Raw genomic sequence first — 22,700 nt, forward strand, 5'->3', positions numbered from 1 at the left:
CTTTTCCCTATATATTCAGAAGCTAAAGGGTTTATCAAAACACAGAACTGTGTTGGGATTCTGCGTATCTACGCCCCAGCCTGGTTCCATGAGACCTCCTGAGGGCATGAACAAAGCCTCCGTGCCTGCGGTGCAGAATCACACAGAGGGCTCCTGTCAAGCCAGCCCTTTCTTCTTCCTAAAACGGCCTCCAAAGGCAGCCTTTTTCCCCCTTTGATGTAAGCTCACAATTTCCTCACTTTCAGGGATTTAAATTACAACAAATGTTCCATGGGTTCACCTGTTTGTTTTTTTTTTCCCTCTTGTATTTTTTCCCCATTGAGCTGAAATTCACGTAAAATCAACATTTTAAAGTATACACTCAATGTAGGATATATTTTTAAAATTTCACCTTGATTTTCTTCATTTTTACCATAAAGGGTCAAGATATTCTTTCTTTTTATAATTTTTAAATAAAAATTGTATATATGGAAGGTATATAACGTGATGACTTGTTATATACATATACAGCGAAATGATCACTCTAATGAGGCTAATTAATATATCCATCTCCCCGTATCATTACCATTTGTGTGTGTGTGTGTGTGTGGTTGGAGCACCTAAAATCTACTCTCTTAACAAAGTTCTGGTCTACAGTACAGTATTAAGTAGCGTCTTCATGTTGTACATTAGCTGTCTAGACTTATTCATCCTGTATCACTGCAACTTTATGAAGGTTCACCATTCTGGGGGAGCGTGGTATCTACAGAGTCCATTGCTGGCCAGCTGCTCTCCTCCATTGCTAAACTGAGGCCTCATAAATTTCCCCTTAGAGGTTCTCCCTTTTTATAAAAGCTGCCTGGTTTCTGCTTCTTAACCAAGAAGCCTTCTTTCCATCCCACAGCTCTCAAGGAAAGCCAAACACACCGAAGTTCTCACCTTTCCTTCCCAGCCTTTCCCTATTTCCTCCTGCTTCCTAACACCTCATTCTTTTATTTATTCTGTCCACTCCAGTAGTCTCACCTACCATTCACTAGGAATTGCTTAGGTGCCAGATGTTATACTTGTTAATCTCCACATCCCAGTGAGGTAGATATTCTCATTTTACAAAGAGGAAACAGGCAAGAGAGGTTACAAAGCCTGAAGAGGGTGGGCAACTAAATTGTGGCCGAGCCAGGATTGAAATCCCAGTCTGGCTGGGAAGCCGACACTGTGTCACACTGCCCTTCAGACATACGTGTTCTGCTTTTAAAGAGATCACACAGAGGAACTGAAACAACAAGCCAGTCCAGAAGATTCAATTTCAAATCCTGACTCCATCATTTTGTGTCCTAGCCAAGTTACTGCACTTCTGAGTTCATTTTCTCACTTGTAATATGGGGCCAATGATTCTTTGTTCCCAAAAAATACTACTGAGCACATTTTTTTTAAAGAATTTTTTGATGTGGACTATTTTTTGAACGCTTTATTGAATTTGTTACAACATTGCTTTTTTTTTTTTTAAATGGCTTATTGTCCATGAAACATGGACAGCCTCACAGGTTGCCTCGGTGAGATCTTAGCTCCCCAACCAGGAATTGAACCAGCACACCTTGAGCTGGAAGGCAAACCACTGGACCACAGGGGAAGTCCCTATAGGAGTACTTTTTATATGCTGGCCACAGTTCTAGGTTCTGAGGGCCCAGCCTTGGGTAGATAGATGTTACCCTACTCTCAAGGAACCAACATGTTAGTGGGAAAGCAGATAATGAATATACATATCTTGTAAGCACTTTAAAGAAAAATAAAATAGGGGAAAGGAGAGCGTGAAAGAAAAGAGGGGAAGACAAGACCGCTCCAAGAATGTAAAACTTAAGCGGAGACCCATAATAAATAAGGAGCAATGCACAGAGGGAGCAATGTGGTTATTCTGGGACAAGAATATTCTAGGCAGGAGAGTAGAAAGGGCCAAAAGCAAGATTTAGTAGTAACTCACACAAAAGCTTGTAACTATTAAATTAATCCTGACAGTGCATTCAGATGGGTATATTTCAAGTGCGTAAATATTGTCTTTTCTTCTTCAAAGTTTTCATGTGTTGCTAACACTCGATAGATCCTTGTGCAAAGCATCGTGAGAGCTGCACACATCTTAAAACTTCCTGTTTTGCTTCACTGCCAAGATGCACAGTTTCTTTGTGCCTGCTGCCAACACCTTTTACTGCCCCCGCTGTCTCTTTGTACCCAGTGGCCAAGTAGCTTCACCCCAGGGTGGACCAATCTCTCCCAGTGTGAAAACTCTTTATTCTGCCAAGCTTTTTAACACAAGGATAAAGTTACTTAAACCATAGAAAATCCCTCCTCATGCCTCTAGTTTCCCATACCCCCAATCCCATCCCATTTCCCCAGGAGCACAATGAACAGCTTCTTCCTTCCTTTCTCCAGCAGCACTCCCCTCGCCACCGTATGAACGGCGTCTCCGGCCTCCTTGTTCTCACGTGATACATGTTGCTTATTCTGGCTTTATGCTTTCATGCACTTTAGAGAAGAGGTTCTTCATGGCTTCCTTTGAATACCCCTCAGCTCCTGTGAGACTCTTCTCTTTTACTACCACCTGGTTTTCTCAGATAATCTCTTAAAGACTCTCCTTGTCACCCAGGACTTGACAGTGTTGAGACATTGTGGAACCCATTTAACTGGGCTGGATGTTGCCCTTCAATATTCTCCTCAGAGCCTGAGAAAACCTCTGCCTCTGATATAAGCCCACCCATCTCCTCTCTTTAGCAGGTGCAATCATTTCCTTTTCATTTTCTTGATTTCTGTGTCATCCAAGCTGAGCTTTGCATCGCCTGAAATCCTCTGCCATCCTGCCTGCGAGCCCTTTCGCATTAGCTGCTCTTGCTGCGCTATGGTAGCCACAGGTAGCTCCCCTGAGTTCTCTTTCATTCTCGACCCTTGAAGGAGGCATAACCCACTTTTACTGAGAAACTGTTTGTGGCAATCTGCCACAAATAGCCTTTTCCCCCTCGTCTAAAAGGATGCACTGCTAGTCTCTCCATTTTGAAACCCCTCTTCTCCCTTAACACTGTACTTGATTGCACCACATGCAACCATGCTTTTGGTGCCCTCTCTTGGAGCCACCGTGGAATTCTTGAAGAGAATGGGTCGTTTTTAGCCTCAGCCTGTTCGATGTATGGATACATATTAGAGTGTGATGCACATTAAGTTTGAGAACATATTCATGGATCACATATGACCCTGCTCAGAGGGGTGATCTGCTTCTTCAGGCTCTCGCCAAGTTGTTCTGATGCTCCTCCCTCCTTTATGCTTTGGGTCCCATGGCTAGATAGAGGACCACTGTGTATGCTCACCATTTACCTCCTCCTGACTCATTAAATAATGTGCAACAGCAGTGGATCCCATGACCCTGGAACTCTCTCACATTCACTTCACTTGGAGTAGCTGTGCTTTCTCATTCCCCAGTTCATGCACCTTTTTCACATAGAAAAGCGCCCATGATTTTTCTCCCACATGCTTTGAATTCAGGAGGGTGCATATGATCCGTCTATCTCTGTGAAGCAGCTGAAGCATCATCAGGTCATTGGGTACCTTTCAAGTCAGGAAAGAGGGCAGAGTTGGAGGCAGAGTGTAATCTTTTTCCAGATACCGTGACATAGTCTCCAAGTGAGAAGTGAAACTATCTCTAGTTATGTTTGATTCAGAAACCAAATTAGTAAACATGAAACTCCAGAATCATCAAATTACTGGGTTTGTGAAAACCTGAAGCATCAGCTGAGCATTAGTCCTATTTGATCACCCCCTCTATATTCCATTTAAAAGTTTTCATCTTTATTTATCTTCATTTTGCACTCTACTGTTCATTGATTCCCTCTTTTAATCCTGGACGCCCTGCCTGCTGTATTCAGCAGACTCTTCCTTCTCTCAGATCTAGAGGAGTCTAAGCTGATTTCCTGTGGTTCAGTTCTCAACCACTTAAAAGAAAGGTTGCAGCTTTTTCTTTTGTAGTCAGGTGGGTTTGATTGTTTAAAACAAGCTTTCTTTCAAAGAATCTCAACAGACTACACAAAAGCTTAATCTTCGTATCTGTATATAGACTAAAATAAGACCTGGGGTGCACCATCCGAGGTGCTTGTTCTTTGACTTTCAAAGACATTTTAAAGCTCCTTTTTGTCTCCTTTTCTGCCTGAAAAATTAAATTCTAGTGTTTTTAGTGAACAATATATTAATCTTAATCTTGCATGCATATTTTGGATTGGTCTTTTCTCTTTCTTCTAAAATGGCATTTAGCATTGCAATTTTTATTTCTTCTACTGCTAAATCTGAGTCCCTTTCCTCCAGTGTTTATTCACCCTGCTTTATTGCCTTTCTTGGTTCACCCACTTGTAATGCCTTTTCCTTAATCACTTTGAAATCCACCATGTTTTCTCCTGTTAGCGCACATCCTCCCTGGGGCACTAGCTGTAGCAAGTGGTGGACACATTTTGGGTACTCATGAGAACCTGCCATGGAGCTTTGTCCCTTCAGTTGGACGCCAATAAATTCTCCAGCCTGGGTCTCCAGGATCCTCCCCAAAACTACTCTTCCACAGCATCTCTTTTCCTCCCAGATACCAGATGAAGAACAAGGTAGACACTTCATATTTACCCTGAACATGGATATCTCTCCCTCATGGTGAATTTCAGCACCATTTTAAGAGACATTGACTTTGCACAGCTATCCTCCAGTGGGAATTTTATCAGAAATTTTTTTATATCTCGTATCATAAAACTGCTAATATTCAACATGTTCCATGTCAGCCCTTCAATCCCTCAAAAGTGGTGGAGCAAAGGCCTATTGCCCTCATTCATTCAACAAACATTTGTTGAAAGCCTACCCGGGGACACACAGGAACATGTGGATGCCCTGGGGAGATGGATTGTTTGTTCCACATCCTCTTACTAGGGCCGAGGTTTTCAATTATTTGTATACCTTTTTCATTATGTTTAAAATGAGAGATTTATTACCTGCACTACACAGTATATAGCTTTACAACTTAAATGTAATTGCCTCGCTATTGCAATTTTCTGAACCAGATCACTTCTGAGGAGGCATAGAAGACGGTTTTTAATTTAAATGATAAAATAAATCACATGTTCCTGGTAAACAGCAGTTATGCCATATATCAGGCACTTCCAGTATTTCAGCTCCCAGTGACTACAACTTCAGGCAACTGACTTAGTAGCTGGGTGGGGGTGGGCACTGTGTGTGCAGGGAAATGGCTGTTCCTTTCCTTGCAAGGAGAAGCCTGGGGTGTGTGCCATGCGTATCCTCAACAAAGATAAATGGTGACAGTGAAGGCTTTTTTATATACTTTAGTGAGAATGAGACCAATTTACAAGTTGCCAGTCTCAAGAAATCCAGCTTTACTGGCACATATATTTTATTTATTCCTGTGATATTCTAATACCCGTTATGGATGCCCGAATAGGAACCCTTGGCAACCACCCAGTTGTCCTGCCCTTAATATACCAGGGATATTAAGGGAAAGCCAGAGGCACTCCATGCTCTGAAAGATCTCAACCCAATAAAAGAGGCAGCAGTGAAAACAGATTAGTTGCACAAACTAGTAATCAGGCGATCAGAATATGTCTTCTGCTTAAATGATATTTTATAGCAGTAATCTATTTTATAATTCGGAGTTCAGCAAACTACAGTTGCTGCAAGCCTAGCCTCTCCTGTCACTCGCTTTAGTAAGTAAAGTTTGACTGGAGCACAACCATCCTTGTCCATTTACATATTACACATTGTCTGTGGCTGCCTTTGCACTGTAATGGCAGAGTGGAATAGCTGCAGGAGACAGAATGGCCTGCAAAACCAAAATGTTATTATCTGGCCCTTTACAGAAAAAAGGTTTGTTGACCCCTGCAATAAAATATGCATGAACCTATTTCAAAGTGATGAGTTAAAATACTGTTGGCACTTAAAGCTTTCAACTCGAGAATTGCTTGGAGTATTTTCACAATTTCTGTGCAGTGTGGTCAGACCTAGAAACAATAATGAAATATGACCATCCTCACACTAGCAATAATAGAATACCATTAAGCGTTGTATAAATGCTTAGAATACTGCCTAGGTACTAATTCTGAATTTAGTGAGAAAATGTTCTTTGTATTTTCTTAGCAATGTCACAAGCCTGACATCCTATTAAGAAAAAAGAAAGCAAGAAAAACCAAATGTTGTTTTCTCTTTCTTCAACAGTCTCTCCCTGCAATGGGATTTGAGAGTCTTACATTTACAGTTTTCAAATCTAAATCTAGAAATCAACAAATTAAAACCATTTGTGTTGAAAGAAATTCTCCAGTAGAATACTTGACTGTGATTCATTAGGAAAAAAAAAAACAAAAAACCTTGGATTAAATGAACATCTCCTCATGGGATAGTCCCAATAAATATGATTGTGGCATACCTCATGATTTGCTTACATTTTTATTTTGCTACTGTGTGTGTCAGAATTTGCACTCTCCAGTCTAGTTGAACAACATGGACGAAGCGACTTAGGCAGCTGTCAATTTCCATTTCCTATCTGCAGAGTAGAAGCCCTTTATTTCATTTGCAGGACTGTGCCAAGAATTAATGAGATAAAACCTGAAAAACACTGAGCACTATGGTATAAATGTGAAAAATGTTTATTTTCTTTCTCTTTTTTTAATACAGTCTGTGATATTTGACCATTCTTTCATGTCATGCTTAATGCAAATGTTCCTGTCACCTTAAACATAGCAAAAGGACCACCCGAGTGAACCAGATGCTCACTGAATGGTTAAGCTGATTCCTTGTCTCTGAAAGCCTTCATCTCTGTCATTACCTGATAATACCATTTCAAGTGATTAAAACGTAGGGATGCTCACTCCAGAGGGCTGATAATGTGATAATATTGTTAAAAGAAAGGCAACCAGAACTGTCTTTTATTGTTTCTATCACTTAAATCATCTGTAACTACATTGGAATACAGATCATTAACCTCCCAGAGTCAGCAGGTTTGGGGTTTTTATCTTTAAGGAAGAATGCAGTGGTCTATCATGAAACCTCAGATTCTGGCATTCATCGTATTCTGATCTTGTTATTTTTCTAGAATTTCTTATGAACCAGCCTGGGAAATATTTACTTTTTAATTACAAGAAGAAAGAAATCTCTTCTGATAATTGGAGCTTCTTTAGTCTTGCTTTAGTCAACATTCTAATGCCTTTCTTTGTTTTCCACCTAATAACTTCAATCCCGTAGTTTCCAAGCTTTCTGAGACACCCCACTGAGAACAGACTAAAAATCCAGTCTCCTGATCACAAGATCTGAGTTTAAAACCAAGCTGGTCTGTTCTGTGTTGTATTGTGTCTAACTCCTGTGTTTATTTCCTCAGTGCTAAAAACAGTACCTGGCATATAGTAGGTGCTCAATAAATATCTGTTAAATTTAACTAGTAACTATCGTATAAACGGAACTTCATCTACAGCCATCTACTCTGTGGTCCCTAAATGTCTTCTGCCACTGGCGACCTTGGGGTTCTTTTCAGTACCATTGAAATCTTACCCACATTTACAAGGCCCTGCTCCATAAAACCTTTCCTGATCCTTCAGTAGCCAAGATGAATTTCTCCATTGAGTTTTCATAGCATTCCCTACTTCTTTTATAGTATTAAAGCAATCCATTCATTCTACAAGTGTTTATTTGTTGTAAAATATTATTTATAAAATATGCAGTGAGCACCCATTCTGCAATATTCCAGCACTGAAGATACAGTGGTGAGAAGACTGATAAGGCCCTGTAGGTTTATATGCTGATGGTCATAATGATAACAGACAAACATATAACATCAGGCAGTGATAGGGACTCTGAGAACAAAGGAGGGAAAGGATTGAAGAATGATGGATGGGCTTCTCTGAGCAAAAGGCACGTGAACAGAGACCTGGATTACACGAGGAAGTGTGCAAGGCCTTGTGCTAGGGGCTGAAAAGATAAAGACGTGAAGCATGCTCTTTGCTCTCATCAACATGAAGAAACTTACCTGCTAGGCGATAATTATTGCGCACTAGTGTCAGAAAACTACAGCTAACACGACCTCTAGAGGAAAGCCATTCTAGCGCCTTGTTGCCTTGTTATTTGAGGTACTTCTGTGTTCCTTGCTATATTGTCAATTTGTCTAGGAAGGAATGACAGATTGTTCATCTTGGTGTCCGCCGGCGTTCTCGCGGTGCCTGGTGCCTTCCCGGCCCAGCAGACTGGTGGGCTTGGCCAGTGCGGTCCTGAGCAGAACCTTCCCTGCAGAGCCTGCAGCTGGGGGAGGAGGCGCCTGGAGTTCCTTCCGGGCGTTCTCCGCAGAGGGAGCCGATTGCTCTCCCCTGTGAATTACTGTCCACACTGAGAACCCCGCAGCAGAGAGTCGGATGAGTGGGAGAGCTGCCAGAGCAGTGCGGGGAGGCTGGGCCCTCCGGGCGCCAGTGAGGTTCATCCTCTAGCTTTCTGTTTGAAAAGCTTACTGTGATCACAGTGGAGATGAGTGGGCGAAACTTGGAGAAAGTCGTACTCTTTTTCTCTCCATATACATATATATCCCATTACCACACGGGGCAATTTGATTTATCCAGGTTGACAAAACCCTGCCTCTCTTTTTTCCCCAGGAAAAGAAGGAATTTTAATTGGAAACTGAATTCCGAAGTCTTAAGAAACCGTAACCCTTATTTGCAAGGCACGTCTGAGAGTTTACTGTCTGGGATAATTGTCTGCTTTAATAAGTTGGTTGGCCATTTAATAAAATGGTTGGCCATTTGTTGAAGCAGAAAGAAAGACAGCAAGTAAGAAAGAGCAAGTGTGTGATTTGTATACAGGTAGAAACATGGCATCATAGAGTGTTGGTACATGCAGTACAAATAGCTATTTTGAATCCCTAATCTTATTTGTTATACTATTTACATATGAGGTAATATCATCTTGCCTACACACAGTGTCTCACCTAATGATGAAACTAGTCTGGACTGGTCTAGATTTTGTGTCAGATAGCAGAAGTCATCTCAGAGCTGTGGCCATGATCCAATGCAAGCTCATCAGGATTGCACATGAGAATGACCCGATTCTGTAGAATTGAAAATCTGTTTCAGAGTCATAGGTAATCGTTGCATGATAAAAAGTGCAACCTCGCTTCTCTCCCTAGCTCGATTCTTCCTCTGTACTTCCCCGTTTTCCTCCTGAATTGCTCCCCTGAGAGCTGCAAGGCACATCCTTTCATTATGCAAAGCCCTTTAGCTCCCTCCAGCTTCTGCTCTCAAACATTCAAACACAGCATGGGAGTGGCAGACTACAGAGTAAAGAAACCTGGTTTTTGTTGTAACAAGTTCCTACATCTATGTAAACACATGACACTGTTTTAGTAGTGTTGCTATAAACATTAAGAAAAACAGTGTCTTCCATTGGGTCAAATGAACATCCTTATCATCTTGGGGCCAGTGGCAAACTCATTATGTCAGCAGATTGGTAATGTATGCGGAAGCCACATAGAAATCGCCAGGGTTATAGGTGCTTAATATATGTTTATTCAGTGAATGAAAAATATGAATGTGTGCCTGCATGAGTCGCTTCAGTCGTGTCCGACTCTGTGCGACCCCACAGACAGCAGCCCACCAGGCTCCCCCGTCCCTGGGATTCTCCAGGCAAGAACACTGGAGTGGGTTGCCAGTTCCTTCTCCAGTGCATGAAAGTGAGAAGTGAAAGTGAAGTCACTCAGTCGTGTCCGACTCTTCGTGACCCCATGGACTGCAGCCTACGAGGATCCTCCATCCATGGGGTTTTCCAGGCAAGAGTACTGGAGTGGGTTGCCATTGCCTTCTCCTATGCCTGCATAATTGGGTGCATAAATTAGGTGTTTATGTGTGAGGAACTCTTTGAAGGAGTGAATAGTATAGGAAGATGATCTGTGTGTTTTCAGAGATCTGAAATGAGAAAAGCTATTCTAACTCTATCATAGACATATGCCTTGAGGTGCTTTCAGGAGTGCTAATGTATTTGCCTCATTCGGGTTCATATCTCCCATTTAATTCTCATGACTTATAGCATTGATGAGGTAATTACACAGGAGAGGTAATTACTGTTACTATGTACAACCTTGGCTTCACTAGTACCAAATTAGCAATCTACCAGATACTTGAAACAAATGGATATATGACTATTTAGATATACCTCTATGTTATTTGTATATATAACTACACATATATTTGAATTCTAGCAAAACTTAGATTCTGTGGATATTCTTCGCATCCATTCCAAAATTCCATCATGATAATTCTCCTACTCTTGCATTATTTTTTAAGTAATTAGAGAATTAAGCATTAGCTGACTGATAACTGACAAATTCTTTTGCTTTTTGCTGATGCTGGAGTAGAGCACACAGAGATTTGGTTTATGACTAGTGGATTGGGATTGAGGGCAGTAGGGACTGGGCAGTAGGGTTGACCCCATGTATGAAAATCAGCAATCCTATTCACAATATCATGGCCTATGGCTCTGATCTAGGTTGGTTATTTCCTTTTAGCTAAAATGGCTGATCTGGTGAAAAGAAGTATGACAGAAGATATTGTGGGATTAAGGAAATAGGCAGGTCATAGAGCTTTGATTCTTGGTTGATGCAACAAGTGTTATTCATAAAGTAGCTGGAATTGAAGGAATAAAACCAAGTTCTGAGTAGGAGGAAACTAAATGAGACTAGGGTTCTCGATAAGAAAACTTCAGTTCTGACAAGGAAATGGAATTCGAATTCAGAACCAAGAATGAGGCTGATTTAAACTGTCTGAATCTTTACGTAGAGATTTGTAGAAACACTACTGTCCAGTGATGGTGAGGATGTCCTGTGAAGAAAGAACAGACTAATTGTATACCTGGCATGCTAATGCAGATGAACTTATTAACATATTTCTAGGTTCATCCACATGGTTGCTGAATTAGTACTTAATTGGTTGTGATGAGATAGACAAGGAATGACACATTCATAACCATTTTGGAGTAGTTTAGGGTCTTAAACATAGTCTGTGGAATCTATGTATAAGGACTTGTGGTTATGTTTAATGGAATTTTCAAAATGTGAAACATATGGTCATAAATGCTAGAGTATAAGATGACTCATTTATAGTAATGCCATTTCATGAATGCATTAAACAATTTTATTGTCTTACATTCAAAAGCAATAGAATGATCTTAAAGTACAAAATGGAGAATTTATGTCTATAACTTTTCTGCTTTTTGTGGCATTCACTGTAGAAAAGTTGGAAAATTCAAAACTGTAAAGAAATGGATTTTGTGGAACTGTAATACTATCACTTCAAGATGATAATAGCATTATGGTATATTTTCTCAGTATTTCTTTTGTGTGTTATTATATAGCTGTTATATATTGTTAAACATTTTTTTCTAATCTAATTTTTATCCTGAACATTGTATCAGGCATTTTCCAGTAGTATTAAAATATCTGCAAAATCATTAATTTTATTGGCTACAGAACTATCCCTTCATATAGGCAAAGCCTTATGTTAACTCAACCATTTCTACAGTGTCAACCATTTAGGTGGTTTTCAGTTTGTCATTATTATACATAACTTAATAAACATGTTTGGCCACATAGTTTTTAAAACTTCTGATTACTGTATCCTTAAGGTCAATTCCTAGATCCAGAATTATTTTTATTGAAAAAAAAGAAAAAGATGAACCTTTTCTGAGGTTCTTGGAATATACCTTGAGAACTTGCCTTCTGAAAATGTTGTAATTATTTATATACCAATCAATAGTATAGAAAAAAGCTCATCTCTTTGTGCTATTGCCACAACTTAAGATTATTCCAATTTTTCATTATTGGCTAGTTAAATGGGAAAAAATTGTATTTTGTTATTGTTTTGATTTTTATTTATTTGATTATTAGTGAGTTTGAACACTTTTTATATATTTTAATCATTTAAGTACCACTTTTTGTCACTTTTCTGTTAACTTTGCTCAGCCGTCAACTGTTAGAGAAATGGCCCATGAACAGAGAAAAAGTACTACTAATTCTCATTGTTGCTAGTAGTTGTGTTCTATAAAGTTGCAGCAAACAATAAATTAGCAAATACTGAACCTCTGTGCCTGGGAAATATAGGGTTAGGTTTCTGGGAGCCTGTGGTCATATTTTCATCCACCGGTCAATATATACTTTGTTTAGTGTGTTTCTGTTTCAAGGTAGTAGTGGCAATGTGAGTTGCTGAGTTGTGTCCGATTCTGCGGCTCCATGGACCGTAGCCCACCAGGTTTTTCTTTCCCAGCCAAGAATACTAGAATGGGTTGCCATTCCTTTCTCTGGGGGAATCTTCTCAACCCAGGGACTGAACCCGAGTTTCCTGCGTTGCAGGCAGATTCTTTACCATCTGAACTACCAGGGAAGCTTACTTAATTTTTATTCTTGATTGATTAACATTAAACTCATAGTCAACAGCACAGTGACTCATGCCCATACAAAGCTTATCTAGCATGACATCACAGCCTTGCACTTAGGGACACTGGACGTTTCAGCACTATGCTTGGGGCCATTTCAAACAGCAAACTGACCAACAAAAAGCCCCAAAGTGCATCTCCTGTGACACTGAACATACCACGCGAAGGATGCTGGTTTACATTAGGAGAGCTGAAACAGATTCAAGCAGTCAGCTTGTTCAGCCTCAGCTGAGAACGTGAGGCTACTCAGACTTCGCACTGCTCTGGGCATGTCTGTGAATGATCATGAAAGTACCATAAGTATTGATTGGAGGTTACAAATAAGTTTCAACAAGAAGGCAAATTCACAAATCCAGAATCTACGAATAATGAGGAATCACTGTATCTTCATTATCTTAGAGATCTGGCCCCAGGTTAATGGTGATAAATATGGGTGGGTAAAGAAATGAATACACAGATAAATGTAAATCAATTCTTGTTGAAGGTAAAAGAAAAGTGTTACCTAAATCCTGTAATTTTGAAGTATAGGCAGGATTTGCAGTAAGCACGACGCAGAAAGAGCAAAACTGAGAATAGTGAAGGATGTATGCTGACACCTGAGGAGAACGAGCCGAAGAGGGAAACGCAGAGGGCACCAGCCTGAAGCCAGACAGAGCAGAACATGCGTCTCATTGACCAGCTTGTGACCTTGGATGAGAACCACTCTGGGCCTTTATTTTCTCCTCCATAAAATCAAGATTAAAATATCTTCCTTAGACTAAACCTCACTTGGTGAACCTTTTGTCTCTTATTCAGACAATCCTAGGACCTTGTGTAATTCCCAAAATATATATGTCAGCTATGTCAGGTGTATATATATATGTCAGATACTCAATGACAAAAATGTACCAAAAATGAAAAAAAAAAGTACTTAAAGTCCAAAATATTGCAGATGGTAATTGCAGCCATGAAATTAAAAGACGCTTACTCCTTGGAAGGAAAATTATGACCAACCTAGACAGCATATTAAAAAGCAGACATTACTTTGCCAACAAAGGTCCATCTAGTCAAGGCTATGGTTTTTCCAGTGGTCGTGTATGGATGTGAGAGTTGGACTATAAAGAAAGCTGAGCACCGAAGAATTGATGCTTTTGAACTGTGGTGTTGGAGAAGACTCTTGAGAGTCCCTTGGACTGCAAGGAGATCCAACCAGTCAATCTTAAAGGACATCAGTCCTGGGTGTTCATTGGAAGGACTGATGTTGAAGCTGAAACTCCAATACTTTGGCCAACTGAGGTGAAGAGCTGACTCATTTGAAAAGACCCTGATGCTGGGAAAGATTGAAGGCGGGAGGAGAAGGGGACGACAGAGGATGAGATGGTTGGATGGCATCACCGACTCGATGGACATAGGTTTGGGTAGACTCTGGGAGTTGGTGATGGACAGGGAGGCCTGGCATACTGTGGTTCATGGGGTCGCAAAGAGTCGGACACGACTGAGCTACTGAACTGAACTGAAAATACAGAATAGAACATTTTCATTGTAAAACACTTGTCATATGGGACTAGTCCCTGGCAATGAATAGTTAACACATATTGATCTCTCCATTTCACATACTCTACTGCTCTATATAAATGATTTATGTCAATTCAAATTATATGAATGATTTATTGATTTCTTTATTTTTATTTAACAAACACTTGCATAGTACTTCCTGGTGGCTCAGATGGTAAAGTGTCTGTCTACAATGCAGGAGACATGGGTTCGAGCCCTGGGTTGGGAAGATCCCCTGGAGAAGGAAATGGCAATCCACTCCAGTACTATTGCCTGGAAAATCCCATGGACAGAGGAGCCTGGTAGGCTACAGTCTGTGGGGTCGCAAAGAGTCGGACATGACTGAGCGACTTCACTTTCACTTTGCATAGTACTTACTATGCACCAAGCTTTGTTTAATGCTTAACAAATATCAATTTGTTTAATCCTTGTAACAACACTATACAGTGGGTTTTATTACTAAAACTATTTTATATTAATACATGAGTCATAGAGGGAGTAAATAACTTGTCCAAGGTCATACCACAAGCAAATGGCAGACACAGGATTTGAACTAAGTGTTTTGTCTTCAGAGTTCATGTTTATAACCTCTACTCTGTCACAACAGCCCTAGGAAATTTGAGATAAAGAAGCAGGGGTTAAGTCACTGCCCTAAGTTAGCAATGAGCCTACTGGTATGTCTGACTTTAAAGCCTGTGTCATTAAGATTTATAGCTCCAGGCCACTAGCATTCTGGTAATCAAACGGCAGAGGCTTACAACACTTTACTACCTATGTTGCTTCTAACTGCTTCTAAAACAAAAGCAGCTTGCTTTCTCTCTTCCTGTTTTCTTAATAATGAAGCTAGATTTTCATTGCTATAATTCTAGTTGTTGTTTTTTTCTGAGTCCTGAAAGCTGATTTTCATGGAACATGAAAGTGAAAGTCGCTAAGTTGTGTCCGACTCTTTGCGACCCCATGGACTATACAGTCCATGGAATTCTCCAGGTCGGAATACTGGAGTGGGTAGCCTTTCCTTTCTCCAGGGGATCTTCTCAACCCATGGATCGAACCTAGGTCTCCCCCCATTGCAGGCTGATTCTTTACCAGCTGAGCCACAAGGGAAGCCCATACCTTTGCATAAGCCCTCTTTATTTTTATGGATGCCAATCCTTGACTAAAGTCTGATCTGACAAACATACTTACGTCATGGAGCATAAGAAGGGAGAAAAAAGAGTCAGCCCATTCCAGAACTAAGAATGGGCAGGAGATTGTTACGATTAACAGCTTGAGTCTTGGACTGATGCTGTCTGCATTCACATCAGGCCGCTCTGCTACCAGCTGTGAGGTTTTGGTAAATCGCTTCACCTCTCTGGACCTCAGTTTCATTTATAAAATTGAACAGTCTACCTATTCTAACAATGCTTGTATTGGTATGAAGATTCAATGAATTAATACCTATGAAGCACTTAGAAAGGCCTTGGCACGTGGTCAACACACAAATAAAACTTCATCAATAGAAGCAACATTTTAAAATTACCCAATTATCATTACTAGTTTTACAGCTTCACCACTGGTGTACTAGTAAGTTTTCAAACTTTGTGATTACACACCTCTACCATTAAAACTGGCCTGTGTACAAATATCCTTACTTTATGTATAGATTGTCAAAATATGTAGCAGTAGTTTGTAGTTATAGATTGCATGAAACTTTAAACTAGATCACAGCAATGATTCACCAAGTCTTGGTTTATCTTTTCCTAATGCCCCTAAGCTGCCCCTGGATTCTTGTACCCAGACCTCTCCTCCCCGAAGAGTTCTTTGCTCAAAGCTACATATGGCCTTTTCTAGTCTTTCTCAGTTTCAATGGCTTGCTGTAGAAGAGAGGGTAACTTCTTCTGTCGAAGGAAAGTAATTATATCCATTACCATCTGGGAACAATAATGGTCCCTTAACTCTCTCAAGATTATTCAAGTACTCAAAAAACATCCTGTGTTATCCCTACTGAATCCTTGATCAAAGACACGAAGTCTGGGGGGGTCAAGGCAGGGTCGACCTCAAATTGATTCTGCTTCTCACTTTTTTCCTTATGCCATCTCCCAGGACCGATTCCCTTTGGTGAGCGAATTGGTCCCTGGCAGGGGCTGGAGATGAATGCTTTGCTTGTGAAAGTCACTTAAAAGTTGAATTTAGAGTGCTGGCTTCAGCATCACTTATACAAAAATTGGAATAATCCAGAGAAGATTAGCCTGGTCCCTGCTTAAGGATGACATGCAAATTTGTGAAGTGTTCCAGACTTTTTTGACATATGTACACTACTATGTATGAAATGAGGGCAGGAGGAGAAGGGGGTGACAGAGATGAGATGGTTGGATGACATCACTGATTCAATGGACATGAGTTTGAGCAAACTCAGGGAGATAGTGAAGGACAGGGAAGCCTGGCGTACTACAGCTCATAGGATCGCAGAATCAGATAGGACTTAGTAACAGGCAACAACAGCATATAAAATAGATAACTAATGAGAACCTACTTTTTAGCACAGGAAACTCTACTCAGTGGTCTGTGGTGACCTAAATGGGAAAGAAATCCAAACAGGAGTGGATATATGTATATATATATATAATTGATTCGCTTTGCTGTACAGCAGAAGCTAACACAACATTGTAAAGAAGCTATACTCCAATAAAAACATTTTTTTAACTGAAAAGAAAACCTTAGACTTAGAGACATCGCAGACCATATATGCATGAGAGGAGGTCAGGGAACTCGCTAGTGGAGATGCTGAGAACCAGGGATCCAAGGTGAGTTCACTCCAGATGTAGAAGCAGCATAGAAATCATTGAGAAGTGATGCTCTTGAAGATAGAGGGGGTTGAATCCTACTTTTATGAAACTCAGTATTCTCATTCTGCTCATTTTTTTCTCTTCCATCCCAAGGAATAGAAAATCCTAAAATATAGAAGGAAAAGAAACCTTTTTATACCTTCGTTTCTCCTTCATAGCCCAAAGTCACATTTAGCTTTGGAAAAAGTATTTCCTGTAACAACCTATATGTCATATGAGTAGCATAGAAAGGGAAAACATAGATCCCAGAAGGGGGGCTGTTTCTATACATCCTGAGGTACCTGAGAGTATATGCGGATGCACACAGTTGACCGCCCCCATATTCGTGGATTCTGCATCTGCAGATTCAACCAACAAATGATTCAAAATATTCAGAAAAAAATTCCAGAAAGTTTAAAAAGAGAAACATGAATTTGCTGTGCTCTGGCAACTATTTACATAATATTTACATTATATTTGCAATAATCTACATAGTATTTACATTGTGATGCTGGGAAAGATTGAGGGCAGGAAGAGAAGGGGACAACATAGGATGAGATGGTTGGATGGCATCACTGACTCAATGGGCATGAGTTTGAGCAAATTCCGAGAGAGTGAAGGACAGAGAAACTTGGCATGCTGCAGTCCATGGGGTTGCAGAGTCAAACACGACTTAGCAACTGAACAAGGCATTATAAGAAATCTTGAGTTCATTTAAAGTATACAGGAGGATGTACATAGGTTATGTGCAAATATTATATTACTTTACTTAAGGGACTTAAGTATCTATGGACTTTGGTTCCATGGGGGTCCTGGAACCAATTTCCCATGGATACCAATGGACACCTTTATCCCCCTATTTACCCCATAGATGTGATATCAAATCATAACCGGGTCCACTACTGGGAACTGCCAAATACATTCCCAAGAACTTTGGGCTGATTCTCTCATTTGGCAAGATATTTTCAAAGGGAAATATCTGTGAGCTGCAAAGAGATCCTGGTAGCTCAGTGGGAAAGAATCTGCTTGCAGTGCAGCAACTCGAGTTCGATCCCTGGGTCAGGAAGATTCTGTGGAGTAGGAAATGGCAACCCACTCCAGTGTTCTTGCCTGAGAAATCCCATGGACAGAGGAGCCTGGTAGGCTACAGTCCATGGTGTTGCAAGAGTTGGACACAACTTAGCAACTAAACCACCATCACCCTGAAGGATGAGGTAATGTCTCCTTCCCAATGAACAACAGGCTTGTTTACTGCTTGCTAAGAAAAACAGTGGATTCCCAAACTCATTGTGCCTTTGGTACAATGCAAACGTACTGTGTGTGCAGCATCCATTTGGCTCCTCCACCTTGCCCCTGTAGAATCTGGTGAACAAGGAGTACCAACAGAAACAAGATGCTCGTTCTGCTTCTTGTACTGTGAATACTGAAATAGTTTGTTTCTGACCCAGAAACTTGTGTTTTTGCCCCCATCTGCGAAATATTAAGAGGACAGCTCTTTAGTTGCAGAGTAAAATTGTCCCAGACAAGATAAATAGCTGCCTTCTCTCAAATTACATAGTAGCCTATATTGTATCAGTTCTGCCTGGCTCTCATATTTCAATAAAAATTCAAAATTCTCCTTGCTTGCTTCTGCAGTTTGTCTCAGGAACTCGACAACCATGGCTTTTACTTTCGTTTCTACCAACCACAAAAAGAGGAAAATTAGATGTCTTAGCACATGGCTGTATATCATAAAATTCCATAGGAAATTAACAAATCTTGTGTGATATGATTTTATTTTTACAGGATAGTCATGACTCTAAGGCAAAGATAATAATTTAAATACCAAGAGATAGAATTGTTTTGTAGATCTATCACTAGTGAACTGCTAAAGGCAAAAATTTCAGTCTTGTTTTTGCTAGAGGTCAGTACCAATTAGTGATGTTTTATCAGCAGGATTTCTCTTTCAAAACTGTTTTCTAATGTTCAGGTAACTCCCCTACTAGTTACTTGCTTTTTAGAGATGGGTTTATCAGCTCATTATTAATGGATTATTTAGAGGTTTATTATGGTGCCAGGGTTTTTGTTTTTATGTCTGATCTATTGAAATGGAAAATCCAGCATATTTCAAATGGTTTGTAATACAAAAATTGTGTGTATCCTGAAGCCATGAAGGCAAGGTGTCCTCTCTTCAGTATATTATGTTTTTTATTGAAGAGTACCTTCAGAAAATAAAGTGACTAGAAACAAGAAGGAAGGAAGACACTGACTATGAGTCTTTAGGGGAAAACTGTCAAATGCCATCTTATCATTTAAAATTAAGGAAAGTGTATTCAGGAAATGTATACGTTTACATACTTACCTCATAGCTCAGTTATTCATTCATCTCATTTGGTTACACAAACATTTGTCAAGTGAGTCCTCAGTGCCTGGCTGTGTGCTGTCCCCTGAGGGCTCTTTAGGGAGCAAAGTTACCTCCTTGCCCACCGGGTGTTTACCAGGCAGTGGAGGAGAAACACACTCTCATATTATCTATACCAAGTCAGGGGTGTTCTGGAAATGTGTAGAAAGGGCACAAACCACATATTAGGGATTCTATGAAAGGCTTCTTAAAATTGACATCTGAGCTGAATCTCAACTAATTTTTCTATTAGTAGTAGATATGGAGCGGTAATTTTATGCCAAACATGATGCTTTAAGCAGTTTCCTTATTTGTAGCTTTTAAAAGTGTCTGAGAGGATTATGAGAAGTTGAAGCATATGCTCAATCAACAAAAAACTATTTTTGGAGAAAAATCATGAACTTTTTCTTTTGTTTTTCTTTCTTTCTTTTTGATGTTTACAACCCTCCCAAATCTTTCGTTGACAGCCAGGAAACAGAAGGTACCACAGTAACCCCAGCTGCCCCACTCCCAGCTGCCTTCCCAGACTCCGTTTTAATCCCAACTCTGCAGCCCTAGATCTTTTTTAAATTTAGAATGTCTGACATATGGAGCCAGTAATACAGCATTGATGAATTTCTTCCTTTTATGTTTTTTTTAATGATTTTGATTTTTGTTTGGGGTGAGTATAGTAAAGGCTTTTTAGCTTAAGGATATAAAAAAGAAATGTGCTTTCAGATTTCCTCATTCTTAGCAAAGTTCAAGTGCATTACCTTTGACCCAGTCCTCTCCAGAATGACTTGATCTTAGTTGCTCTTGTTATTTTTGAGGATTTTGTTTCATTTTGTTGTTGTTGTTGTTCAGTGATGCTCTGACCTGGATTATCATGATATATTAGGCTTGATGGGCCTACATTGTTGGGCCAGATGAGATACAGTGTGGGGAAGTCGTTGAGCAGGTGGGAAGTGCTGTTTAATTCTTCTAACAGGGGAGGCTCATGGTGGTACTGAGAAAATGCAAAAAGCAGCAAAACAGGTTAGTAGAGCTAAAGAATAGCAAATATCTCCTTCTGTCATTGTGTGAGCATTTTAATCAAATGGCCTGCCTCATGCAGCTTTATTTTGCATTGAGATATTCCATGGCCCCCAAATATTTCTCAGATGGTGGTAATGAATTGCATTGCCCTCTCAGTTGTAAGAGCGCGGGTATTCTGCTGCGGAGCCATATGGTTCCCATTTATTTTAATGTGTCTTTGACATCAGGAGAATTGCTGAGACAGCAGAGGAAAGTGCTTACAACTTGGACTGCAGCCAGAGCTGCGAATATTTATGTTTAGTGACAACTACCTTTTTTTCTCAGTAAAAAACGATATGGTCCTAAGATGGTATACATGTTGAGATTTTAATAAAATGAGAGTTTATATATTTTGGAAATCTGTTACTTTAATAGCAGTGAAATGTATTTCTTAAGCATGTAGTTTTAGGGTTTAATTGCACATATGAGAGATTAAGGAAACAAGCTGGGAAGTAGGTGGTATTTATTTTCTCACTGATAATAAAGGAACACACTTTTTGTTTGGTTTAACAGCATCACCAAGATAGTAGTCTGCGTATGTAATGCTTTCCATCTGTGATTCTTAAGGTTTTTTACAAAGGTAATATTTCTGATAATACTCCTGAGGTAAACATAATTCTAAAAATACTAATGGAGGGATTGAAAAATGCAGGTGCCCCTTAATTTAATCTGTATAATGGAAATCAGCAAATTTAGAATTCAGATTTTGAATTAAGTACATTATCTAACAATTTATTATTTTCCAAGTATGAGGATAGGATAATACTTTCTCTAATTCATTAGTGATATGGTATGCTTACAATAAAGAAGCATTCTTTAAAAAATGAGATGACAAAGACCTCAGTAATAATCAATGTTCCATATATAAATGTTAATATCATCTCTGTAGAAATCTTAGATTCTCTGGAAAATTATTATGTTATCTAAGGTAAATACATACTGTTAACAGAGAAAAGTGGTGATAACATTGATCAGTTTCTGTGAAATTATTCTCACTAGAAATAAAGTCAGATGGCCAGTTGAATATATGGAACAGGGAAAAATGTCTGAACTTTCAGTTGTTTGAGACAGAACTGAACAGAATTCAGGTTCTAAATTTAGCAAAACACTTTAATATTATATTCTTTCAATATCTTGCTAAAGGATTTTAATATATAAACTTTATTTAAGTGATATGTTATATAAACACACTAGTTATCATATAAAGACCAGAAGGAAAACTTCATTTCAAATATAGAATTAGAATCCCAAGATTCATGATACCTAGTACTATAAATTTGATGGATGAATTGATGAAAAAGGAAAATTGGAGTGAAACTTGGTTGATCGTTCAGTTAATGGTACTATTTTAATCAATGGTTTAATCTAAATTTGTTTTAGTTTAACAGTTCACTATTCCCAGTATTAATTGCATTTGATGTTGATGGATAGGGCTTTCTAAGTCACATTGCATTTTCAATGGGCATCAATTTAATATAAGCAGTGAAAGGGTTAGTGCTAAGTCATCTATAAAGATTAAAGATAAGGGAGAACGTGATTTCTTTTTAAAATTTTTGTTCTTTCAATTAAAAAAAAATATATTGGAGTATAGTTGATTTACAGTGTTGTATTAGTTACAGGTGTACAGCAAAGTGAATTAGTTATAAACTTATATCAATTGTTTTTCAGATTTTTTCCCCGTATAGGTTATTACAGAATACTGAGTAGAATTCCCTGCGCTATACAGTAGGTCCTTATTCGTTTCTTTCAGTTTTTTAATTTCAAATTTATAACTTCAAAATACAGCATTTATTCCTTTTGTTCTAATAAGTATGAGAATAAAATGACCCCCTCCCTATTTTTTAGATAACTCACAAGAATTAGGGGGAAAGTGCAGAGGGCATTTTTAATAAATTCAAATGTATGAATAAAAAAGAGCTAGTTCTGAGAAATGACCACTCTTTGTGAGTTAATCATCATAATTATTTATGACATCAAAGCTGGAAGGTCGAAGTTCTCAATTTTTATTTGCAGCTTTCTAAATATATATCAAAATCCTGGACAATAAACTTTTTTTTTTTTTTCAAGCAGAGAATTGCAAGTAGATGATTACACTATTAAACCACGCTCTCCAATGTCAAATTCAGCTTGCTGTAGCTGTCAAGAGACTGGGGAGAGAGCTGCCTCCCTGCACGCGGATCTCTAGCTTGCTTGTGTGGACGTAGCTGACAGACTGAATAGATGACGACGTGACGCGCATGCTCATTATCCAAAACAAAGCGTTGGTCGTCCAGCCTGAAGGGGCACCTTTTTATATTATTTCTGTTTTCTTGTTAAATTTTTTGCTTAAATGCGTATGCAGTATTTGTATGTCTTGATAGAAAATTTATTATCACATAGTCTTTTGAGAGAGGGTTTTTTCTTTTGTTTTGTTTTTGTAAAACTAACGGTTTAAACAAAAGGGGTTCATCTTGAGTTATTTCCACTCAGAAGCTTCA

At 39.2% G+C, this 22,700-nt stretch overlaps 1 protein-coding gene across 3 annotated transcripts in view; it reads left to right on the forward strand.

The window, feature by feature from the left end:
* Positions 1-22,700, forward strand: part of CSRNP3 (cysteine and serine rich nuclear protein 3) — a 209,181-nt gene that overhangs the window by 150,070 nt on the left and 36,411 nt on the right. The window lies entirely within an intron of this gene.

Source organism: Capra hircus, chromosome 2, assembly GCF_001704415.2.
Source record: "Capra hircus breed San Clemente chromosome 2, ASM170441v1, whole genome shotgun sequence".
Taxonomy (NCBI): Eukaryota; Metazoa; Chordata; class Mammalia; order Artiodactyla; family Bovidae; genus Capra; species Capra hircus.